General features: G+C 46.2%; 1 protein-coding gene across 3 annotated transcripts in view; it reads right to left on the bottom strand.

Annotated features, from left to right (window-relative positions):
- Arhgap39 (Rho GTPase activating protein 39) overlaps window positions 1-17,803 on the bottom strand; it is a 70,240-nt gene extending 52,437 nt beyond the window's left edge. The window contains exon 1 of one of the 3 annotated variants that reach the window (XM_048359102.1): window positions 17,636-17,803. The gene's annotated coding sequence lies outside the window, so the exon portion shown is untranslated. The remainder of the gene's footprint in view (window positions 1-17,635) is intronic. The other 2 variants (XM_048359104.1, XM_048359103.1) reach the window with 2 other exon arrangements.
- Between the last annotated feature and the right edge of the window lie 1,616 nt (window positions 17,804-19,419).

Here is a 19,419-nt window from a genome sequence, read left to right as displayed (position 1 = left end):
ATAGAATCAACTCTCAAATTGGACCACGGTGATGGTTGTGCATCTATGTAAATTTACTAAAAGCTACTGAATTATATAATTAACAGGTAAGGAACACACACTGTACCTAAACAAAGCTTTTGGAAACATTACAGATGAATGCAGCTTCTGGGCAAAACACCTCTTTTCCCCAAGTTTCCAGATCCATATTCTGTATCTGTGGCTTCTATCTCCACAGTCTCTCACTGGAGATGCCACCTTGGGAACCCCTGCCTTCAGCTCAGTTATAATAAGCCCAACACATCTACAACCTCACACCTACCTCTCTCTGGGTCTTAGGTATGTACAGTACTCAGCAATCAGTGGCACCTCCACTAAAAGTGAGAGCAGTGCCTTCATCCAGAAGCTGGCCTTATTCCTGCTCTAGAACTCAGGTTTGCTTTATCAGACCATCCCACTAGGCAGGTTCTTTGCCATTTGCAGCCACACCACCCCAAGCTCCTTCAGGCCTGGGAGCAGATGTCAGCCACTGCCAGCTTCCCATCTGATCTACCTAGGCAGCAGGTGATAAAACATCAGGCCTAGAATGGGCAAAGGACTCACCACATCATTGACTGGGTATCAAGGTGGAAGCAAAGAAAATTCCTGGCTCATCTGCAGCTCTGCCACAGGAAGTGGGATCTATGCCACACTCTATCTAGCTCTCACACATTAACACTCCTTTCCTAATGCTACATCTGAGCTAACCACAGACAATTAGCAAGTATACACACTATATGAGATGATCTAAGAGTATGTGAAGCAAGAGTGTCCAGGTGTCAGGGAAAGGCTGGCTGTAAGGACAGAAAACCCTGAGAATTGAAGGCGCCTTCTCCAAAGTGACAGGGCATATAAGCAAACCTCTAACTACTTTCTACCAGTACAAATAATAGGAAAAAAAAAAAAAAAAAAGAACCTTACTCAGTATTTTTTTTTTTTTTTTTTTTGCCAGTCCCGGGCCTTGAACTCAAGGTCTGAGCACTGTCCCTGGCTTCTTTTTGCTCAAGGCTAGCACTCTGCCACTTGAGCCACAGCGCCACTTCTGGCCGTTTTCTATATATGTGGCGCTAGAGAATCAAACCTAGGGCTTCATGTATATGAGGCAAGCACTCTTGCCACTAGGCCATATTCCCAGCCCCTGACTCAGTACTTTGTATGGCATTTTGCAGGAATTTCTAGCCAGTGCAATAAAGCAGGAAAAAAAACAAAAACTCAAAGTCATACAGACTAGAAATGGAGAAATAATGTGTTCTATGTGTAAAAAGTCAGAAACATTAATTAATGTTTAGTACTGAGATAGGTATCAATATTTAGTAAATAAGAGGTATGAATCTGGCAAAACATGGGCACTGAGCACTACAAAGCACTGATTTACATAGAGTGTCCTCATCTTGTTTGTGGACTGGATACCTGGTAGTCCACTTACCTTCTCCAGGGCTCTCTTTCCAGTGCTGGTCCCAAAAGTACTCTCCAGTAAGCTTACTAAATGCAATTCTCCATTTCAGACTGCTTCCAACATGAGAGTAACTAATAATTCATATTTGTAAAGGTCATGATTATTACAATCAAATCCACAGGCAGTTAGCCAGCTAGCATCATGCAGAGGGACAGCAAAAGGATGCTCAGTACCAACATAGCAAAGAGGCTAGGGTTCATCACACAGTCTGCATGTGCTGGGAAGATACTTATATGGATCCAGTCAGGTGTAATCACGTGAAATTGCACATATTCTGCAAGTTTACAAAGTTCATCTTTACATTTCCAGTAAGACCTGCTTTAGTCACAGCAATTGCTCCTGAATGCTCCCTTTTCTATCACATTTAATCTGATCTATAAATCAAAGGCCTCTGATTTAAAGACACAAATGTTACTATCAAGTTCCACATTCAAGCCTAACTGAAGGAGATTTGTAAAATATTTTGTAGGGCTTCAGAGCAAAGCTGTCTTTGTCTGTACAATTGTCTGTACAATTCAGTATTTTTCAAGTCTTCTGCTCTGATTCATTGGCTTTACACTCACATTCACTGACCAGCTCCTTCCTAGACTCTTCCCTAGCTACCCCATATTAGACGCTCGTGTTCCCCTTTACTGCAGGACACCCTATAGCTCTTCTCCCTCTTCAACAGGGCCTTTGAATTTTTGTTCCCATGGCTTCTACAAGAGGCACTTAGTGGCTGCTCAAAATCTCTGCCCTCGGGCTAGGAATATGGCCTAGTGGTAAAATGCTCCCCTCGTATACATTAATCCCTGGGTTCAATTCCTCAGCACCACATATATAGAAAAAGCCAGAAGTGGCCCTGGGGCTCCAGTGGTAGAGTGCTAGCCTTGAGCAAAAAGAAGCCAAGGGACAGTGTTCAGGCCCTGAGTTCAAGCCCCAGGACTGGCAACAAAACAAAACAAAATCCCTGCCCTGACCCAACCTTTTGCCAGGTCCATGCAACTTCACAAATGCCAAGTGGAGATTCTTTGAATGGTACTCTCCAAATCACTTTTCTCAAACACCAAATATATCTGAATCAAGTGCTCTGCTCCAAGGCACAAGGGTCAGAATGTTCTTCATTCTTCTCTAATCTGATCCAAGTCTCTATCCTACAGCCTCTCACCTATGCAAGTTTGAGTTCCTTCTTGATAGCTTCCATGTTTTCAGCCTTCCTTCCCCCATGTCTCATCTCACCTCCATGACCAGATTAATAAAAACTTCCCAAAGGCTAGTAATGGTCTCATCATTTTTTAAAATAAATTTTCATTTTTATTTTATTTTTATTTATTTATTTATCTTGCCAGTCCTGGGGCTTGGACTCAGGGCCTGAGCACTGTCCCTGGCTTCTTTTCGCTCAAAGCTAGCACTCTACCTCTTGAGCCACGGTGCCACTTCTAGCTTTTTCTGTTTATGTGGTGCTGGGGAATCGAACCCAGGGCTTCATGTATAAGAGGCAAGCACTCATGCCTCTAGGCCATATTCCCAGCCCCTGGTCTCATCATTTTGATGATAAACATTCAGTTGTGTTCCAAAACAAAGGGATACTTATTATACCAGCCCCTCCTGGAACAACTATGTTCAACATAGCAACCACTTCTTGTAGTATATGAGTATTTAATTAAAACTAAATAACAGCTGAGCACCAGTGGCTCACACCTGTAATCCTAGCCACTCAGGAAGCAAAGATCTGAGGATTGTGGTTCAAAGCCAGCCTGAGCAGGTTAGTCTGTGAAACTCTTATGTCCAATTCAAAAGCAAAAAGTTGAAAGTGGAACTGTGGCTCAAATGATAAGAGTATTAGCATCCAGTAAAAAAGCTCAAGGACAGCACCCAGGCCCGAGTTCAAGCTCCAAGACCCACACATGCACACACGTGTGCATACACACATATGTGCACGTGTGCATGCACGCGCGTGCACACACGTAAATTATACACAGAATAAACAGCAATTCTATTTTCACTCCAAGGTATATACCTAAGAATCAGAAACATGTAACTGCTCAAAAACTTAAACAGAAGTAGCGGTATTTTTATAATCACCAAGTCCATCAATGGGTCTATGGACAAATGACATGCAGTCTATCCCTACAAAGGGTACTACTTGGCAGTGAAAAGGAATGCAGGGCCTGGGCCAGAGACTGTGAACAGCCAGCCCCTCCTATCAACCTTGACCTTCACCAACTTTTATCCTCAGCCCCACAACTCACTCACCTGTACCATGGAACAGTTTCTGTGACTCCTGACAGGATCCAGACTTTGTACTGACACAGTGAAAAGGCCTAAGTGATGCTTCAAATACAGTGCCTTAGATCAGCCCTCAGAATGGGCTGGCTGGCCTTGCCAGCCCCAATTCCTGGCCTTGCTGGCTCTCTTGGCTCCTGCCCCAGTACTGCAACTAGAGCCAAACTACCACCCTCTCTGCAGGTCCTAGATTTGGTCTCACTCCCAGGAAACTGGCCCTGATTCGTTATCTACCCCACTTATGTAGGTCTGCCCATCCCTGTCCTTCTATGCGCATTCTACAATTGTCACCAATATGTGTGTCTGTGCTTAGTGCTAGAAACTGAGTTTCAGAAGGGGTCTCACCCTATACTTCTAGCTCCTAATGATCGGCTCTCACATTGCTCATTCCCTCATTACACAGGGTACTCTAGTCACGTAAGTTCTTGGCATCTGTCCACAGGCCTACTAACTCCTTCCTTCCACTTGAGATAAACTCTTTCTGAGCTTGGTGAACAGCCACCCCTTCAAAAGTCCTCCTTCCTATGTAAGACATCCTTCTCCAGAAGGCTACCAAGACTCCTTGGGCTACCTACATAGCTGCTATATGGGCTACCTAGTACCTCAGGATACTGCCAGCATTGCTGCCCACAAGTATAAGAACAATCTCCTGTAGCCTTCAACAAAGCCTCCTCTAAGGGAAACTTGACTAGTAAATGGCTGGCACTCAGCAGGTGACAAAAGAGATTGAAAGTAAGGTGAAAACAAGTAGGACTAGCAAATACAGAACTAGGCATTCAAACTCCGAGGAGCCATGGAAAAGGGCTCTGTTCCTGAGTAAGGTTTAAGACACATCCCTAAGAAATTTCCACATGAAAGTCTCTGAGATCCACAGAATTACTCTTCTGGATTTTAAGAACCAGAGCATTTCTAATGCCTCCGGCTGGAAGAATTAGGATTTTTTATGACAAGCTGAATTCTGAATACAAAGCAAAAGATCAATACCATTGCAATTAAATAAGAATGTCTGGAGGTTCCATAGCTGCTTCACCTTGACTAGATACAATCTGATACTCAAATAATGTGAAACTTGGTCTGGGGGAATGTCCTGTGTGGGTTTCAGCATGGTTCTGACTTCTGGGAAGAACATGCTTGCTATCAGAGTTCCAAGGAATAGTGGTAAAGACTGAGACAGGGGCTGGGAATATGGCCTAGTGGTAGAGTGCTTGCTTGCCTCGCATACATGAAGCCCTGAGTTCGATTCCCCAGCACCACATATATAGAAAATGGCCAGAAGTGGCACTGTGGCTCAAGTGGCAGAGTGCTAGCCTTGAGCAAAAAAAGAAGCCAGGGACAGTGCTCAGGCCCTGAGTCCAAGCCCAGGACTGGCAAAAAAAAAAAAAAGACCAAGACAGAAAACCACAAGCAGTACTCAGGGCAAACATTTCAGTGCAACATCACCATCTACACCATCTAGTCTGATTAGTCCTGGGGCACTCAGAAAAAAGCCAGAAGTGGTGCTGTGGCTCTAATGGTAGAAGACTAGCCTGGAGACTGAGATGCTCAGGGACAGTGCCCAGGCCCTGAGTTCAAGCCCCAGGACCACAAAAAAAAAAAAAGTGTAAATTTTTAGTATATTCACAGATATGTACAACTTTCACTTTTTTCTTCTTTATCATGGGGCATGAACTCAGGGCCTGGGCATTGTACCCAAGCTCTTTTGCTCAAGGCTACTGCTCTACCACTTTGAGCCACAGCACCACTTCTGGTTTTCTGGTGGTTAATTGGAGATAAGAGTGTCACAGACTTTCCTGCCCAGGCTGGTTTTGAATGAGGATCCTCAGATCTCAGCCTCATCAGTTGCTAGGATGACAGGCGGGAGCCAGTACCCAGCGAGTCTGGCTTCTTTCATCCAGCATATTATTCTCAAGGTTCATCTGTGTTGTAGCACAAATCAACAGCTCCTTTCTTTGTATTACCAAATAATATTCCAGCTTATCAATATGCCACTTTCTGCTCATCTATCTATTGATGACATCTGACTCATTCCACTTCTCAGCTGCTATAAATATAACTACTGTGAACACACACACACATAAGAATACACAAAAAGCGAACCAATTTCCAATGGAGAAACTAATTTTTCTGACCTACTACAGTATTTAAAAATTGGAGGAACGGGGTTAGGAATATAGTCTAGCGGTAAAGTGCTCATCTCGTATACATGAAGCCCTGGGTTCGATTCCTCAGCACCACATATATAGAAAAAAGCTGGAAGTGGTGTTGTGGCTCAAGTGGTAGAGTGCTGGCCTTTAGCAAAAAAAGAAGCCAGGGAGAGGAAGATGGTGCCGCCACAGTAGAGAGGCACCCCAACTCGCTCCAACTGAATAGCGAGCTGGGAACTCCAGCACCCAACACCCCATCAAGAACCCAGCAAAACCAGCAGCCAGAAGCAGTGGAGAAATGCAGAAAACAAAAAGGAGCAAAAAAAGAAGAGCCTATAACCTGCACGGAGCTGGAGAATCTCCAGGGTACCCTCCCCATAATGTGGAGCGAGACAAGCCTAGAACACAGAAAACAAAGGGGCATGATCTCCCTGATATATGACTGCTAAGAAGGGGTGACAGAGAGACAGTAGAGACCAAGTCTGTGAAACCAAAAACTGCTTGTCAAATGGTATTTCCCACAGGACTGGGTCAGCGACCCAACATTATGTAACTAAAACCAAACAACTACTCAACATATAAAGGTCAAAATTTGACCTCTCAGTGGAATACAATAGCTCAAAAGCTATGTACGTACGTTCATATAAGACTACTGTCGACATATTGTCTAATATCAACATTACATTTAAAGCCCTAGGCGAATTTTCTTGGGCGTAGGCCACGTGGCTACTGTATATGTTCTTGGTACATTGTATATTGTATATATGTCTACCTGACCCAGGGAAGGGAAAGAAAAACAGGGTGTAAGATATCACAAGAAATGTACACACTGCCCTACTATGTAACTGTACCCTTTTTGCACAACACCTTGTCAAAAAATTTGTGTTTAATAATTGATTATTTGTTGTTGTTGCCAGTCCGAAGGCTTGAATGCAAGGCCTAGATGCTATCCCTGAGCTTTTTTACTTTACCATTTGAACCACCTCTTGCTTTTTCTTTTCTTTTGGTGGGTAATTGGAGATCGGGGTCTCACAAAGTTTTCTGCCTAGGCTGGCTTTGAACTGCAATACTCAGACCTCAACCTCTTGAGGTAAAGTTTGTCGGCAGTTTCCTGCTTCTATTTATAATGTACAACTTGGCTATAAGCAAGATAGATTCTTCCACATTTTTTTTTGGTCTTTGTTCTGTCTCCTGTGGCTCCTTTTGATTTTGAGTTCAACCAGCATTGACCTGACTTTTTTTTTTTTTTTGCCACAGCCTCTTGTATTGTGTAAGATTTTTGTAGAAATGGGATCCTAGCCTTCATTGCTGGCTTCTCACAATCAGCACAATCATTTTTTCATTATCATAAATGAGCTAGTGATATATTTTTGTATATGCTATTAGTTTGTATATATTATTAGCTTGTATCTTTTTGTTGTAGAATAATACTCCATTGCATGGACGCAGCACGTTTGTTCATTCGTCACCTGGTTGACTGGTTTCCATTTGAAGAGTTCCCAACTTTTGCTAATTGTGCATAAAGCTGATATAGTTTGTTTCCAATTTTTAGTTATTCTGCATCAAACTACTATAAATATTTGTGTACGAATAAAAAAAATGTGTTTAATTAATAAATAAATTACAAAAAAAAAAAGAAGCCAGGCACAGTGCTCAGGCCCTGAGTTCAAGCCCCAGGACTGGCAAAACAAAACAAAACAAAAATGGGAGGAACAATCAAAGTTAAAGACTTAACAGCTGGGCACTGATGGGTTGGCCCACACCTGTAATCCTGACTATTCAGGAGGTTGAGATCTGAGAATCATGGTTCAAAGCCACTCTTGGCAGCAAAGACCATGAGATGCTTATCTCCAACTAACCACCAAAAGCTGGAAGTGGAGCTGTGGCTCAAAGTGATTAGATCACTAGCCTTGAGCACTAAAGCTTAGGGAGAACACGCACAGGCCCCGAATTGAAGCCCCAGGACCAGCACCAAAAAAAACTCCAAAACAAACAAACAAAAAACTTGAGACAAAAGTACTGGGGCAGAGGCTCAAGTGGTAGCATGCTTGCCTAACAAGTGCAAGGCTCTGAGTTCAGATCTCCATAGGACCAATATACACACAGAGAAATCATGAAATAACTGACAGAAAAGTGGTGTTTCTAGGAGGGATCGATCTCTGGAGTACTTGCAACATGTTCTTCCTGAAGCTTTACTTGTAACTGTACCAAGTGTAATATTGCCAGCAGTAGTTGGTTAGATAAATAGCACATCCATACTGTAGAACACCATGAAGCTATAAAAATGAATGTCCTGAAAGAAGTAATGCGAAGCAATGACTTCTCAACACAGTTGAAAAGGGCAAAGTTCAGAATTATTTTTTTTAAAGGAAAGGGTAGAAAAAAAGAATAAGAACACCTGATGCCTACATAGTTTCAAAGACCTCTGGAAGAAGCTGGTCACAGCTAATCTTCCAGGGAACCAGGATCCTTGGGAAAGATCAGAAGGAGGGCTCACTGAGAACCTCTGTACTTCAGTACCATGCAAATATATCAAAAATAAATAAGCCAAAAATTTGAAGAAAATAGTCCATCTATTGAGAAGTAAACAAGCTATACTTTGGAAAGCAAGACATGAAAGAGGCCCAAGTTAGTGGGAAACAGCCAACATGGAAGAAATTACATTTACTCGCACAGTCTATTGACCACTCTTTGAAGGCACTCCAAGCCCAAACTCATCTTTTTGTATGTATATCAGTACTGAGGCTTGAATGATGGGCCTGGTGCTGTCACTTGGCATTTTTCACTCACGGCTGTCGCTCTATCATCTAAGTCACAACTCCATATATGTTTTTGCTGATGTTAAAGGCAATGTGCAAAAGCCAGACACCGATGGCTCACATATATAATCCTAGCTACTCAAAAGACTGAGATCTGGGGAATGGGAATATAGCCTAGTGGCAAGAGTGCTTGCCTCATAGACGTGAAGCCCTGGGTTCGATTTCTCAGCACCACATATATAGAAAATGTCCAGGAGTGGTGCTGTGGCTTAAGTGGCAGAGTGCAAAAAGAAGCCAAGGACAGTGCTCAGGCCCTGAGTTCAAGGCCCAGGACTGGCAAAAAAAAAAAAAAAGCAATTGTCCTAGGAAATAATAAACCAAGGTGATAAGCAAACGCACATAAGCATGATATAAGACCTTCATTAAATCCATAGAAACATGAGGCTATGTTATTGCAAATTCCCCGGAGAGGAACATCTCCTCTTCTGTAGATTCTTCTGTCAATGCTGAACAGGATGGCCACTACTCACATAAATGTAATAGCTCCTATAACCTAGAAAATTCAAATTTGGGGGCTGGGGATATGGCCTAGAAGCAAGAGTGTATGCCTCGTATACATGAAGCCCTCCCTGGATTCGATTCCCCAGCACCATGTATACAGAAAATGGCCAGAAGTGGCTCTATGGCTCAAGTGGCAGAGTGCTAGCCTTGAGCAAAAAGAAGCCAGGGACAGTGCTCAGGCCCTGAGTTCAAGGCCCAGGACTGGCAAAAGAAGAAGAAGAAGAAAGAAGAAAAAAGAAAGAAGAAAGAAGAAGAAGAAGAAGAAGAAGAAGAAGAAGAAGAAGAAGAAGAAGAAGAAGAAGAAGAAGAAGGAGGAGGTTCAAATTTGAAGTCTCCAAAGATCTTACCATTGTTACCCTCATTTTCCATTATTCTTTTTTTTTTTTTGCCATTCCTGGGACTTGAACTCAGGGCCTGAGCTCTGTCCCTGAGCTTCTTTTGCTCAAGGCTAGCACTCTACCACTTGAGCCACAGTGCCACTCTGAGCTTTTTCTGTGTATGTGGTACTAAGGAATCGAATCCTAGGCTTCATGCATGCTAGGCAAGCACTCAACCACTAAGCCATATTCCCAGCCCCCATTATTCTTTACATAAATTTTAAACTACCAGGAACCACACATAATCTACTTTCTTCCCTTTGTTCCCTAACTTGAAATACCTATGATCAGTGGGTGTTTTGATGTGCTCAGTCCTCCCCATTCTGGCTAAGTCAGGTTCAGCCTATGGATTGCTTCTTTCCTTGAAGCCTTCCCTTATTGGTTTTATTACCTGCAGCCTTCCCTTATTGGTTTTATCGCCTGCAATCCTTTCTCTTCCAAATTCCTAGGGCATACATCTTCTGTAAACAGGCCAAAGTAAAGAGGTCAAGCTTTGCTAGCCTTGAGCAAAAGAGCTCAGGGACAGAACCCAGGCCCTGAATTCAAGCCCCACAACCACCACTACTACCTCCAACAACAAAAGTTTAAGCTTAGAAAGCCACGTTACCTGTCACAACTATTAAATTTCCACCAAAGCAACCAAACCAACACAAAACTGAACATGTATGCTTATATTTTAATAAAAGTTTATTGACAAACATCTAGATGTTCTGCAAGTGAGCGGCAACTTACTGATCCCTGGTCTAGAGAATGAATTTGGGAGTGTGTGTGTGTGTAGTGGTCCTGGAGCTTGAACTCAGGACCTAGGGTCCTGTCCTGAGCTTTTCTGCTCAAAGCTAGCATTCTACCACTTTGAGCCACAGCTCCACTTCTGGGTTTCAGGAGATTAATTAGAGATGAGTCTCACAGCTGCCAGGTGCCGGTGGCTCATGCCTATAATCCTAGCTACTCAGGAAGCTGAGATCTAAGGATCTCAGTTCAAAGCCAGACTGAGCAGGAAAGCCTGTGAGACTCTTATCTCCAATTAACCACCAGAAAGCCAGAAGTGGTGCTGTGGATCAAAGTGGTAGAGTACTAGCCTTAAGCTGAAGAGCTCAGGGAGAGTGCCCAGGTGCAGAGTTCAAGCCCCAGGACCAATAGAAGGAGGGGAGGGGAGGGGAGGGGAGGGGAGGGGAGGGGAGGGGAAGGGAGGGGAGGGGAGGGGAGGGGAGGGTCTCAAGGATGGCTTTGAGGGCTGGGAATATGGCCTAGTGGCAAGAGAGTTTGCCTCATATACATAAAGCCCTGGGTTCAATTCCCCAATACCACATATATGGAAAACGACCAGAAGTGGCGCTGTGGCTCAAGTGCCATAGTGCTAGCCTTGAGCAAAAGGAAGCCAGGGACAGTGCTCAGGCTCTGAGTCCAAGGCCCAGGACTGGCAAAAAAAAAAAAAAAAAGGATGGCTTTGAACCTCAATCCTGAGGTCTTAGCCTCCTGCCAACACCCAGCCAAAGGGTCCTTTCTCCCTTCCTTCCTTCCTTCCTTCTTTCTTTTTTGTTGGTTTGGGGCTTGAATTCTGGGCCTGAGCACTGTCCCTGAGCTCTTCAGCTGAACTGTAATGCTCTACAACTTTGAGCCACAGCTGGCAGTTAACTGGAGATAAGAGTCTCACGGACTTTCCCGCCAGGGCTGGCTTTGAACCGCGATTCTCAGACTTCAGCCTCCTGAGTAGCTAGGATTACAGGCATAAGCCACTGGTGCTCAGCTAAAGGTTTCTTTCTTTAGTGAACATTTGCCTTTCCAAGCTCCACAAGTCTATGGCATTACAATACATGTACAACTATTTACACAGACTGGCTACTCAATTTTAAAGGTAATGAATAAGCAATACTTGAGCACTCCTTGTACAGAATATTTTTTCAACATTCTTATGCTGACTTATGGGTTTAACACAGAATTTCAAAGACTTAAGAGGAAAGTATGAAATAGATCAACTGGGTAAACCAAGAACAACTCCACCCAGTGAGCAAACTAGGATGTCAAAATTTCTAGATAATGTATACTGGGGTATAATTCCACATCATCAAAACTTATAACTGGCAATAAAGTTCACTTGTGTCATTATTTTACTTCAAGGGTTGACAAGATAGCAGAGACTGCTAATGCATTCAAATTCAGGAGGACACATCCAATAAGTGCTGGCTACAGCATTGTCAGGCCCTGTGTTTAGCTGCTCCTAGAACAATACTGTAGGCCAGATGAAGAAGAATGTCCCTGCAGGTTGGAAATAGTGGCCAGATGATGAGGACTGGACAGCAGGGCACAGGGAAAATCTGTCAAATTTAGATTGGGGCAACTCAAAGGCTTATAGAAAAACATAACAGGGGCTGGGAATATGGCCTAGTGGTAAATTGCTCGCCTTGTATACATGAGGCCCTGGGTTTGATTCCTCAGCACCACATATATAGAAAAAAGCTGGAAGTAGCACTGTGACTCAAGTGGTAGAGTGCTAGCCTTGAGCAAAAAGAAGCCAGGGACAGTGCTCAGGCCCTGATTTCAAGCCCCAGGACTGGCAAAAAAAACAAAAACTGGAAAAAAAAAAGAAAGAAAGAAAAACATAGTAAGGTGGGTACAAGAGGTCCCATTGTTAATCAACACATTTACCCTGCCACAAGAAAGGCAGCAATGGGAAATTGGACTCAGTATCTGATGCCCAATCTAGCTCAACACTGCAAGTAGAAAACTACATACCTGGGGGCTGGGGATATGGCCTAGTGGCAAGAGTGCTTGCCTCATATACATGAGGCCCTGGGTTCATTTCCCAAGCACCACATATACAGAAAATGGCCAGAAATGGCGCTGTGGCTCAAGTGGCAGAGTGCTAGCCTTGAGCTACATACCTGGTCTGAGCAAAGACTTACAGTGTCTGTATAGGACACCTGAGAAGCTGAAAGGGTGGGCACAGGATCGAAAACAAGTTAAAACAGCTACCACAATTTAGGAACAAAGTTCATGGATTTTTTTCTCAATAGCACCAAGGAACCAACGAGATAACTAGAGACTATACTTACTAGACTATTAAATTTGGGCTCTCCTGATCTAGCATATGTGTAAAGAGGAAACAGGATACACATTTTAAAATCTATCGTTAGGCTGGGCATATGGCCTAGTGGCAAGAGTGCTTGCCTCCTATATGTGAAGCCCTAGGTTCGATTCCTCAGCACCACATATATAGAAAATGGCCAGAAGTGGCGCTGTGGCTCAAGAGGCAGAGTGCTAGCCTTGAGTAAAAAGAAGCCAGGGACAGTGCTCAGGCCCTGAGTCCAAGCCCCAGGACTAGCCAAAAAAAAAAAAAAAAGTTAAGTAAAATCTATCTTTGCTGCTACTTTTTTTTTTTTTTTTGGCGGGGGGGGGGGCGGAGGCAGGCATGTGGCTTGAGCTCAGAGCCTGGGTGCTATTCCTGAGTTTTTGTGCTCAAGGCTAGTGTTCTACAACTTTAAGCCACAGTTCCACTTCTGGTTTTCTGGTGGTTAATTGGAGATAAGTCTTATGGAGGGGCTGGGAATATGGCCTAGTGGCAAGAGTGCTTGCCTCATATATATGAAGCCCTGGGTTCGATTCCTCAGTACCACATATATAGAAAAGAGCCAGAAGTGGCACTGTGGCTCAAGTGGCAGAGTGCAAGCCTTGAGCAAAAAAAAAGAAGACAGGGACAGCGCTCAGGTCCTGAGTCCAAGCCCCAGGACTGGCAAAAAAAAAAAAAAAAAGTGTCTCATGGACTTACCTGCCCAGGCTGGCTTTGAACCGGGATCCTCAGATCTGAGCCTCCCAAGTCTCTAGGATTACAAGCATGAGCCATCAGTGCCCAGCTGTTTCCACTTTTTCTAAACATCCATTCTTGCTTTCAATACTAACAGGATAAAGAGGAATGGTGTGACCAGATCTGAGGAGGATTGGGGACTGAATCTGATGGAGATTTCTTCTAATTTGATCTAAGGCAAGTCTTAACTCTTTCCAACAGTTTAGGAAGGCAAAATGTTATTGCCATTAGTAATGCCAAGTTTGTTGTTTGCTTTTTTTTTTTTTTTGTCTGTTTTTTGTTGGCTATAGGGCTTGAACTCTGGGCCTAGATGCTGTTCCTGAGCTCTTCAACTCAAGGCTAGCCTCTACCACTTTAAGCCACAGCTCCACTTCTGGTTTTCTGGTAGTTAACTGGAGATAAGAGTCTCATGGACTTTCCTGACCAGGCTGGCTTTGAACTGCGATCCTCAGATCTCAGCCTCCTGAGTAGCTAGGACTATAGGCATGCGCCACCGGCTCCTGGCTGTAGTGCCAAGTTTTGACTGTGACTTATATCCTCATTATCAAAGTTTAATATGCTATCTTTCCTCTCAAAAGGATAAACTATGAAGTTTTACCAAATGTTTTGTAAGTTAAATTCAATGTTTTCCACAACTGCTTATACTTTATTTCTATAAACACCAAGCTCTCCTATCCCAAGTACAGTAAGAACTGCAGTATTCTAGGGTGGTCATTAGAAGTATTCAATCTCCCAAAAAAATGTTTGTTTGTTTAAAAAGAATGCCAACAGGGCTGAAAACATGGCCTAGTGGTAGAGTGCTTGCCTCGCATGCATGAAGCCCTAAGTTCGATTCCTCAGTACCACAAACAGAAAAAGCTAGAAATGGCGCTATGGCTCAAGTGGTAGAGTGCAAGCCTTGAGCACAAAGAGGCTCAGAGATAGAGCCCAAGCTCTGAGTTCAAGCCCTAGGGCTGGCAAAAAAAAAAATTTAATGAAAATAAAAATAAAAAGAATGCCAACAGCCAAGCACCAGTGGCTCATGCCTGTTTGTAATCCTTGCTACTCAGGAGGCTGAGATCTGAGGATCGCAGTTCAAAGGCAGCCTGAGCAGGAAAGTCCATGAGATTTCCTTTTTTGGTCTGTTGTAGGGCTTGAACTCAGGGCCTGGGCACTGTGTATGAGCCTCTTTGTGCTCAAGGCTAGGCTAATGTTCTACCAATTAAGCTACTGCACCACTTGGAGTTTTTGAATGGTTAATTGGAGGTAAGCCTTTTTTCGGCCCCCGCTGGCTTCAAACCACAATCTTCAGATCTCAGCCACCTGAGTAGCTAAGATTATAAGTGTAAGCCACCATGCCCAGCTTCCATGAGACTCTTATCTCCAATTAACCACCAGAAAACTGGAAGTGGGGCTGTGGTAGTGGTAGAGTGCTAGTCTTGAAAAAAAAAAAAAAAAAAATACCCTCAGGGTCAGTGACCAGGCCCTGAGTTCAAGTCCCACTACCAACAACACTAAAAAAAGAAAGAGGCTGGGAATATGGCCTAGTGGCAAGAGTGCTTGCCTCAAATACATGAAGCCCTGGGTTCAATTCCCCAGCACTACATATATAGAAAACAGCCAGAAGTGGCGCTGTTACTCAAGTGGCAGAGTGCTAGCCTTGAGCAAAGAGAAACCAGGGACAGTGCTCTGCCCCTGAGTCCAAGGCCCAGGACTGGCAAAAAAAGAAAAGAAAGAAAGAATGAATGAATGAACAAACAATGCTGGAGCCAGGCACTGGTGGCTCATGTCTATAATCCTAGCTACTCTGGAAACTTAGATCTGAGGACCGTGGTTCAAAGCCAGCCTAGGTAGGAAAGTGAGATACTTACCTCCAACAAATTACCAAGGAAGGGAGGGAGGAAGGGAGAGAGAAAGAAGGAGAGGGGGGTGGAAGGGAAGAAAGGAAAGAAAGAAGGAGGGAAGGAGGGAAAGAGAAAGAAAAAGAGAGAAAGAAAAAGAGTGAGCAAGCTAGAAGTGGAGTTGTGGATCAAGCGGTAGAGCACTAGCCTTGAGCAAAAGAAGGTCAGGGAAAGCACCTAGGCCCTGGTTTCAAGCCCCAGGACTGAAAAAAGAAAAACAAACCAAAAATAGTTCAATATAATAATTTATCTGAATACATGAGACATGCTTCTTTACAAAGATCTGCTTCTCCTCAGTTTACTTGTCTAAGAAACAAAAGCCATATCTAACAAGCATAAGGCCCTGTATTTAAACCCTGGTACTACTAATAGTAGTAATACAATAAAATGCTCCAATTATTTCAAGGGAGAAGGGGAGAGGGGAGGGGAAAAGGAGCCACAGACTCCAATTCCATGGAATACTCCAATGACAGGTGTGGGTGGACAACTGAAGAACTCCATAGCCCAGCATATGCACTCTGCCATACCCAATGCAGCCCATCCCAACCCTGCAGATCCTATATAACCAAATCTAACCCTACAACACACAACCCTACCAGACTGAAATTTCAGCAATAAGAACCACCCCTAACACTTACAACATGCCAGGCACCATGAGTTTTTTCACAAGTGTTAGTTCACTGAGTCCTCACAACAACCTTCTAAAGCCAATATTATTACTTGTACCCATTTTACAGCCAAGAAACCAAAGGCACAGAGCCTTTGCTTTTAAGACCACAAAGCCAGTAAAGAAGGAGTCACCACTCAAAGGTGGTCAGTCTGGCTCCAGAACCTGCCCTCCAGTCAATCTGCTCTGCATCTTTGCAAGATAGACCAAGTGCTACCAGCATGCAGGATCTCCAATAAGCACCCAAGATGATTTAGGGAATGAGTGTTCTGGCTGTCAAGTCAAACTCACTATCATTCCCCTCCCTCTATTTCCTTGTAAGAGGAAGCCATGGACAAAACTACCTGCTGTTTCTAGCCAGCGCCTGGGACACAAGGCTCAGTTGCCCTCCCTTGCTCCCAAAGACAAATGTCCATATTGTCTGGCAGGGGATGAACTGAAGCCTTGCAACTGTAGGTTCCCAGCAGCGGTCACTGGAGGCTTGGCCAAACCCGCTCACCACGGAAGGGGGAGGGGGCTCAGCCGCATTTTTGCCGCTGAAGGCTGCGCAGCGCCCACAGCAGCTGCGGTGAGAAGCAGCATGGAACACACCCACAGCTGCCGCGCCCGGAACCGGCTGCTCGGCTTAAAATAAAGACATCCTGGTCAAGAGGCGCAGCCTACCCGCTGGCGACCCCCACCTACACCCCGCCGGGCACCGGCAGACACAAGGGAGTTCCCGCTCTGGAGGCCCCAGGAAGGGCCCACTAGCGCCTGCCGCAGAGGCCGGGCCGCAGAGCAGGGCACGCCACGCGGAGGCAGCCATGACCCGCTCCGGAGACGCCCACCCGACTCCGCAAGCCCAGCGGACAAAGCCTCCCCCGGAACCGCGACGCCAGAACCTGCCCAGCCGGCACCATCTGTCCCCACCTGACCGCACCTGGGAACCCGATGGCGCCCCGCGCTCAGGGAGGGCACACCTCTCTGCCCTCTCAAGGCCGGGCACGCGTACTCTTCACACCTGCCCTTAGGTAGGCACTCGCACGCACGCTGTCTCTTGGCAGGGCACTCCTGCTCACACAGGCCAAGGACCTTCACACACACCAGCCACCCTCAGGCTGTGCGTACACTCACAATTATCTCTGGACAAGGGCACAGGCGTGCTCTCGGCCACCTATAGGCCGGGCCCACACACCATCTCTTTTGGGCCCTGCACACTGACGCCTACCCTCTAGCAGGGGCACCCTCACTCACACACGCCCTCGCCCACGGCACCTTCACATCGACCACTGGGCCCTGAACCCTCACACACGCACACGCCTTCGAGCAGCGGCACCCCGGGCCCGGCGCCCTCACACACGCACACACCCTCGGGTCCGGCGCCCTCACACACGTACACACACGCTCGAGCAGGGGCACCCCGGGCCCGGCGCCCTCACACACCACACTCACACACACACCCTCCGGCCAGACACCCTCACACCCCATGCCCCACCTCGGGCCCAGCTCCCTCACGCCCACCCTCACACACTCAGCCTGGCCCTCCACGCGCCACGCTCCGGGCCTGCAGCGCCCGACTCGCCCCTCCCGCCCCACGGGTCGCCACGGGCTGGGATTCCGAGCTGGCCGGTCGCGGGGCCTCCGAGCGGGCTCCGCCAGGCCGCGGGGCCGCATCGCGGCCTCTCCGCCATCTTCCCAGCCGCGCCGCCCACCGCCCGCACTCTCACCGGCCGGCTTCGCGCGGGCCGCGCCGCCACCGTCCCTCATCCCGGCCCGCGCGCTGCACCTCAGCCGCCAACGGCTCCCCGACCGCCGGCGCAGCCGCCTCCGCAGCCTGAGGTCCGCGTCTCCACGGCCGCCGGCCCAGAGCGCAGCGGCCGCGCGTCCCCCGTCACCAAGCGCAACCCCCCGCCTCCGGCTCCGCCCCCGAGCCGCCACCACCAGGGGGCGCCGCCGGCCGGCCGCAGTGCGCGGACGCCGGCCCGCGGCATGCCGGGACCAGCAACGGGCCCCGCCCCGCCTGCCGGCCCCGCCTCCGGCCCTGCCCCGCTGCAATCCCCTGCCCCAGTACACGCCCCTGCCCCTGCCCCTTCCCCCCCCCCGCACCCGCCTCTGCCCCTGTGCACGCCCCCTGCCCCGCTGCACGCCCCTGACCCCACTCTATGCCCCTACCCCCACTGCATGGCCCTGCCCGGCTGTATGCCGCTGCCCCAGTGCACGTCCCTTCCCCCGGCTACCTGCTTCTGCCCAGCCCACCGCTAACATTCTTCCTCTTCCCTACATGTAATGGTAACTGTCAGGTGGTCACCCTGTGGATTTGGTGTCATTTTTACCTGCTCAAACCATACCGGGATTTTTGCACCTGAGATTTCCCTCTTGTCCCTGGAAAGGTAGCAGTTCTCTAAAGTCTCCTGCACTCTAAATGTCTAGATTTCTCTTTTTATTATTGTCTTTGTATCCATAATCTTTTCTCTGAGTACTTTACTCAGCTACAACACTCTTCTCAAAAAGGAAAGAGCTCCCTTTTGTTTCCTTCACTTCTATAAGTGGTATTTGCATTTCTAGTGAAATGAAGATAAACCAGCCCTAAACACTCCTACACTAGCACAGCAGTCTATCTGTGGCCAGGCTCAGCCCCACCACTTTGACAAAGTGCAAAGTCCAGTGCTTGAAATCCGCAGCTCACCCCACCACTACATGCTATGGCCCCTATGGGTACCCATCCTGCTCACAGGAGTGCTCACACTGCACCCTCATGCTCATGGATAAGCTCTGGTTTCCTGTGTGTTTCCCGCTCCCTCTGCAATTTGCCCGCTTGAGGAAAGCCAATGCGGGTAAGTCCTACAGTCCTTTCCATGGCTGCTGACACCATGGTTGACTGGATTCCCTTGACTCTTTTACCATAATTTTAAATGAACACTTCACACTTCCAAGCTATCTTGGGAATCTGTCCAAAGCAGGCCCTTAGTTAAGGCTCCACAGAAACCAAAGCTCATTTCTTTTTTTTAAACTGGGTTTAAGTTACTACAGTACACATTTTAACTTTCACAATGATGAAAATTATCATTATACTCTACATAACATACAAAGTCTATGAACTTTATGAAATCATTTCCTCCATTTCAGATGGTAAGTACATTACTTTCCTTTTGTTTAGTAACATCTGTTCCCTCTTGCACTCATTCCCTCCTTCCCATTCCTACCCATGAGTTGCTAGTTCACTTTCATCAGTGTCTATTGTAGCTGATGGTTGCCTCTGCTATATTATTGTTATTATTATTTTCACACACTTTCCACTCATTCTGTGTTGTTTCTTTTTTACTGTATTTTGGTATCTTGTAACCTGTGTTCTTTGTCTCTTTGCATTTTAATTCTAACACCCCTATATTGGGGAGACCATACCGTTTGTCTCTCTGTTCTTGGCTTGTCCCATTCAACATGATTTGTTCTAGTTCTATCCATTTTCCAGCGAATGCCATTATTTTATCCTTTCTTATGGCAGTGGAAAATT

Source organism: Perognathus longimembris, chromosome 12, assembly GCF_023159225.1.
Source record: "Perognathus longimembris pacificus isolate PPM17 chromosome 12, ASM2315922v1, whole genome shotgun sequence".
NCBI classification, from domain to species: domain Eukaryota; kingdom Metazoa; phylum Chordata; class Mammalia; order Rodentia; family Heteromyidae; genus Perognathus; species Perognathus longimembris.
The sequence above is the reverse complement of the archived record's forward strand: the minus strand, read 5'-3'. Positions and strand labels throughout refer to the sequence as shown.